The sequence below is a fragment of the Macaca mulatta genome, chromosome 1, assembly GCF_049350105.2.
Source record: "Macaca mulatta isolate MMU2019108-1 chromosome 1, T2T-MMU8v2.0, whole genome shotgun sequence".
Taxonomy (NCBI): domain Eukaryota; kingdom Metazoa; phylum Chordata; class Mammalia; order Primates; family Cercopithecidae; genus Macaca; species Macaca mulatta.
In genome coordinates, this window is record NC_133406.1 from 128,772,913 (window position 1) to 128,779,341 (window position 6,429).

Sequence of the window (6,429 nt, forward strand, 5' to 3'; positions counted from 1 at the left end):
CTCTCCTATGTTTCAGAAATGACGAAATAAAGATTACTGCCCCTGCCACTTCCAGCATCACATTGTATGTCGCAAAGATCCTGTCTAAACTCAAGGGTAGGCTTCCTCTTTGAGGTCAACATTATGATTTTTTCATCTTTCTTTTGTAACTTTGTGTCTGACACATGAATGCCAGAATGTAAGGAGGTAAGACAGGTTTCTTGCTAATTAAATATTTACTAAGTATTTACTTTAACCACTGTGTCAGATTTACTGTGGAGATCGCATCACTATGACATTATTATTGCCATCAAAAACCTTATAATCTCATCTATTCTAACCAGGGAGATGAGGCTGATAACGAAAAACGAAGAGCAAACAGTGTTAAGAGTTAAGTACTAGCTGTGCAGACTTCAAATGTGTTAAGAGTATGAGATCCCTTCAAAGGGAAGGCGAATCATTTCTTTATAAATTTTTCTGTAAAATAATATTAATAAATATACTAATTAAGTAAATGCTGTAGGCCATACAGTGAGCTGGTGTTATAGGTTTTTTTTTTTTTTCTTTTTTTCTTTTTGAGATGGAATTTCATGCGTGTTGCCCAGGCTGGAGTGCAGTGGTGCAACCTCAGCTCACTGCAACCTCCACCTCCTGGGCTCAAGCAATTCTCCTGCCTCAGCCTCCCAAGATTACAGGCATGCGCCACCATGCCCGGCTAATTTTGCATTTTTAGTAGAGATGGGTTTCACCATGTTGGTCAGGCTGGTCTTGAACTCCTGACCTCAGGTGATCTGCCTGCCTCAGTCTCCCAAAGTGCTGGGATAACAGATGTGAGCCACCGTGCCTGAGCAGGTTATATGGGTTTAATAACTGACCAGGTTATTATAGGTTTTTTGGAGAGCAAGGCAGAAAAGTTCCTTGCCTCATGGACTCTACCACCTAATTGAGAAGAGAAATGAAAAACAAGGAAATGATAAGTCAATGACACATTGTATTAGGGCCATGAGGGAAAGAAACAGAGTGCTAGCTAGAGAGAATACACTGGGAGAACATCTTTAGAGAAGATGGAGGACTGGGGAAGGCTTCTCTAAGGAGTGGACATTTCCACTTAGAGAACTTGAGGATGAGCAGGAGCTAGCCAGGCACAGAGTCTGAGGAAGAGGTTTTCAGGTGGAGAGAAGAGTAACTCACAGCTGGCAGAGCTGGAAAAATCAGGCAAGGATGTGTGCAGGTAAACCTGGAGCACAGATAGGCTTTGGATGGATGGAGGAAGAAAGGGCTGTGGGAGAGGTGTCCTAGGCCCAGGGTTGGTTGCTGAAATTCAAGTGATGTATTTCTAGGATATTAGCACAGTTCAAGAGTGGAACATTTTGACTGGGTGTGGTGGTTGACGCCTGTAATCCAGCACTTTGGGAGGCTGAGGCAGGGGGATCCTTTGCGCCCAGGAGTTTGAGGCTGCAGTGAGTCACGATCATGCCGTTGCACTTCAGCCTGGGTAACAGGGTGCTTAAATAAATAAATAAATAAATAGGGAGGGGCATTTGGAGAGGGTGGGAGATGAAAAATAGTTGACATAGATGGATTTTAGCCAGATGGTGGGGAGCTTTAAATCCAAGCAAGATATATTTAAAATATTTTTTAAAATAAACACTAAATCTTTTTGATTGAGATATAACATGGTAAACATAACCTTTATGACAGATTGTACCATATCATATAAGATAAATTTTGGGTAGAGACAAAGAAACTAGAGGGTATGGGGATATTCTGGGTATTGTGTAGTGAGGGTGTGGGCTGAACCACAGGGATCATAAAATTGGAGGACATATAACTTGGGACCTGGATATGGGGAATAAAACAGTAGGATGAGTCAATGATTACTTCAAGTTTTCGAACCCCAGTTGCTGAGATAATTCATTTCTTCTTTCACTTACTCCAAAACATTTATTGAACATTTACTATGTGCTATGTCCCATTCTAAGCTTTGAGGATATTATGACGAGCATGAGGGCCTGCCTTCATGGAACTTTCACACTAGTAAAGGAGGCCCTTACCACACAAAGAAATGGCAAATTGTGATTGTTAAGTGTGCTGTGAAGGATCAGGACCCTGTGCCATGGATGCCTACAACAGAGGGGAAGAGGACCAGGGAAGCCTTCCTAGAGCCAAAAAATAAAACGACCCAACATTTAAACTGAAATCAGAAATGTGAGTTGGAGTTCCACTAGACCAAGAGGAAGGGAAAGTTTGGAGGGAATAGAACATTTAAAAACCCTGTGCCAGAAGGAGGGTAGGAAGTTGAAGGGGGAAAAAAAAAAAAAAAAAAAGACTAGTTTGACAAAAACTGAAAGAGGAAGTATGTGAAGTGGCACTGGGGTGTGGGCAGGGGGTGGAGCATGATGAGGATGAGGTTAAATAGGCAGGAAGGGGCCAGTCCCTCACAACTTTTGTCTTTAAGAGAAGTGGGTTTATCTGTACTAAACATATTTAAACAAGGGTGACACGATCAGGCTTGCATTATGGAACAATCACTAAAACTGGAACAAACAGATTGGAAGTTAGCCAGAATAGATACAAATAGACCGGTTGAGAGATTACTGCAGTGATCCAGTTGAGGAGGGTAATAGTAACGTGGACTAGGATGGTAGCAGTAGAGAGATGAAGAGATATATATGGATTTGAGAGATATTTAGGAAAGTGGCAGCAAAAACAATGGGGGATAAAAGATCAGATAATGATCAAAGATACCACCAAAGGGCAAGAAGGAGGAAGAGGAGCCAGAGAAGGAAACAGCTGTAGTTCAAGACTTAGAGGGAGGATTAACTAATTAATCAGACATTTACTTAGCACCTACCCAAACACCCTGCCGAGCTCTGGAGGTTCAATAATGAGTAAGACATAGTTCTTGACTTGCGGGATCTGTCTCTTGTAGAGAGAGAGATATGTTCATTCATCTACAAAAGCATGCTCCAGACTGGCCAGTCACAAAAATAAGCATAATGAAATATTGTAGATGTGAGACATCTGTACAGGATAGAGTGAGATGCAATGAACAAAGGGGTCAGGCTACACGATAAGGAGGGAGGATAGGTGTCAAGAAAAGCCTCATAGAGGAGATAATGTTTGAGTTGCACCTTGAAAGATGAATAATTTTCTAGGCAGACTGAGGAAGGAAGTGTATTCCAGGTAGAGGGACAGGGTAAACAAGAGCATGCTTTGGCACAATGCTTGAGTTTGGGGAAATGCAAGTATCTCAGCATAGGTGGTGCTATGGGGAATGAGGATAGGATAAGGGTGGGGGATGGAAGGGGAAAGGCTGGAGAGGATAGATAAAACCAGGTAATGGCAGGCCCTAAACATACTTTACCCTTATAGGCAATGGAACGACTGCTGAAGAGGAGTAACACAAGCACATTTGGGTTAAGGCAACAGAGTGTAGAGGGGACCAGTGAGGTGCCAAACAGTGGGTGAAGAATCCTTTGGTGTTGTAGAGTTCCAAGTGAGAAATTAGGATGATCTGAATAGAGGCAATGGCCATGGGGAAGAGGTAGAGTAGATAGGTGATGAGTCTAGTCATTTATTAGGTGTGAGAGGAAAGTAAGAGAGAGAGGGGAGGTGGTAATAACTACGTTTCCTGCGTTGTATCCATCAACTAACTTTGAGAATATAAAAGAAGGGGTTATAGGATTGAGAAAAAATAATGAGTTTAATTTTGGACACATTGGATTTGGGGTGCCAGTGGAACATTCAGGTAAAGATGTTGAGAGAGCAGTTGGATGCACAGATCTGGGGCTCACAAAAGAGATCTAGAATTGTGTGGTAGACAGTACTAGTTCTCACCAACAACCAGTTCTCCTCTCTTTCTTGTGTGGAACCTCCCTTGTCATGCGACAAGTTCTGGCCAATGGGCAGTGAATGAAGTGATGCACGTCCCATTTAGTCAAAACATTTAATTGCTGATGCAAGACCTCCTCTGACCCTCTCCCACAACAATGGAGATTTTATGATGGGAAGGTGAAGGTGAGAGTTCTAACCCTGGATCCTTGAGTCAGCATATGGAGGACAGTTTCTTTGGGGAGTCACTTGGACCTTCAATAGATTCTATATGAGCAAAAAGTAAACTTTTCCATATTAATCTACTGAGATTTTGGGTCGACCTTTTCTTTCTTTCTTTCTTTTTTTTTTTTAAGGCAGGTCTTACTATGTTGCCCAAGCTGGTCTTGAACTCCCAAGCTCAAGCTATCCTCTCACTTCAGCCTCCCTAATAGCTGGGATCATTGCATCTGACACGTGCAATGTCACACACCTATGATCCCAGCTATTATCTCATCTCACTTAACCTAATCTATTTTTCCAAATATAATTTGAGATATAGACTAGGAAGTCACCAGCATGTATATGATAGTAGAAGCCATGGGAATGGATAAGGTAATCCACATACAATATGTATTATAGAATGAGAATAAAATTCCTAGGATAGAACTCTGAGGAGCACCAAGATTTAAAAGGGAGGCAGAAAAAGTAGAGTCAGTTAAGGAAATTGAGAAGAAACAGTGACAGCAGAAATGGCATAAACGTATGTGATTAGGAGCCAGAGGAGGAAAGAAAGGAAGGAAAAGCTGTGGCCAACTGTGCCAAATGCAGCTGAAAGAGAGGCGAAGTAACATGAGGACTGGAAAGAGTTGACTGGATTTGGCAATTAAGAGATCATAATCTCTTTTGCTTAAGTAGCTTGGGGTGTGGTAGTAGTAGGAAATTTACCTTCAATGGGGCTGATCAGGAATGGAAATTCCCAGGCATATAGCAGATTAGGTATGTAAAGAAATCCTCTTGTTAAAAAACATAACACTTGTTGGATAAAATATTTTAAACACCATAATTTAAAAGCGCATGGCTAAAGTAGATGTGGGAAATCCTCAAAGAAATAAGAAAGTTGATTGAGACCTGAAATGGGTGTTTGCTCTGGGTTTGGCTACCAGTTTTTGGTGATCTGAAGGTTGGGTTTAAAGGCCATCTATGCAAGGTTAGGAAACCAAGTCTAGAACCTGCACAAAGGTGGCGATTTGGATTATACTCTCTGAAAAGGGACCCCTGGTGGGTGACCAGGAAAAAAAAAAATCCACGCCAAAGATGGAGATGGTAGAGCTCTTTGCTGCATTAGTTTTCTATTGCTGCCTAACATATTATCACACATTTAGAGGCTTAAAACAATACACATTTATCTTTTAGTTTCTTTCTTTATCTTTATCTTTTTTTTTTTTTTTTTTTTTTTTGAGATGGAGTCTTGCTCTGTCGCCCAGGCTGGAGTGCAGCGGCGCGATCTCGGCTCACTGCAACCCCGCCTCCCGGGTTCACGCCATTCTCCTGCCTCAGCCTCCCAAGTAGCTGGGACTACAGGCGCCTGCCACCACGCCCGGCTAATTTTTTGTAGTTTGAGTACAGACGGGGTTTCACCATGTTAGCCAGGATGGTCTCAATCTCCTGACCTCGTGATCCATCCGCCTCAGCCTCCCAAAGTGCTAGGATTACAGGCGTGAGCCACCGCGCCCAGCTATCTTATAGTTTCTATGGGTTAAAAGCCTGGACATGTTTTATCAAGGTTCTCTGCTTCAGGGTCTCACCAGGCTGTAATCCAGGTATTGGCTGGGGTTGTGTTCTTATCAGAGGCTTCACTAGGAGAAGATATACTTCCAAATTCCGTCTGGTTGTTGGTTGAACTCATTTCCTTGTGACTTATATGACGGAGGGCCCTGGCTTCTTACTGGTTGTCAGCTGGAGTCTGTTTGCAGGTCCTAGAGGCTGTTTACAGTTCCCTGCTTTGTGGTTCTCTCCACAGGCAGTTCACAAGATGGCAGTTTGAATGCCACGGAAGAGTCTCTCCAGCCTGTTAAGACAAAGTTGTATATAACATAATGTCATAATGGGAGTGACAGCCTGTCACCTTCGCCATGTTCTATTGATTGGATGCAAGTCACAGATTCAACCCACATTCAGGGGAGGGAGGATTATACTTGGGGTAACACAAGGGAGCAGAGATCATGGGGCATTGTAGAATTCTGCCTGTCACACATGTTTATCACAAGCTTCGCTCTGGATAGAAGGGGACAAAAAGAAAAACAAAACAAAATACCTTTTTCTTGGACATTCCTAACCACAAACCTAACTTTAGGAGGTTTTAGGCCAGACTTTGTACTCTCTGTGGACCTCAAAATTCCAAGTTTAAATTGGTTGTTTAAGTTGGACCCTGGGAGAAGAAAATGCAAGTTATCTGTAGAAGAATGCCTCTTCGACCAGGTGTCAAAGACTTCCACAGACACATTTCCAATAAATATGAGCTAACAACAAGACAAATCACAAAAACACGAAAAGTAATCAAGCCATCATGAAAGAGACAAAAGAAATAACAAACCACAAAGGTTAGAGACAGAGACCTGCAAAGGCTGTAGGTAT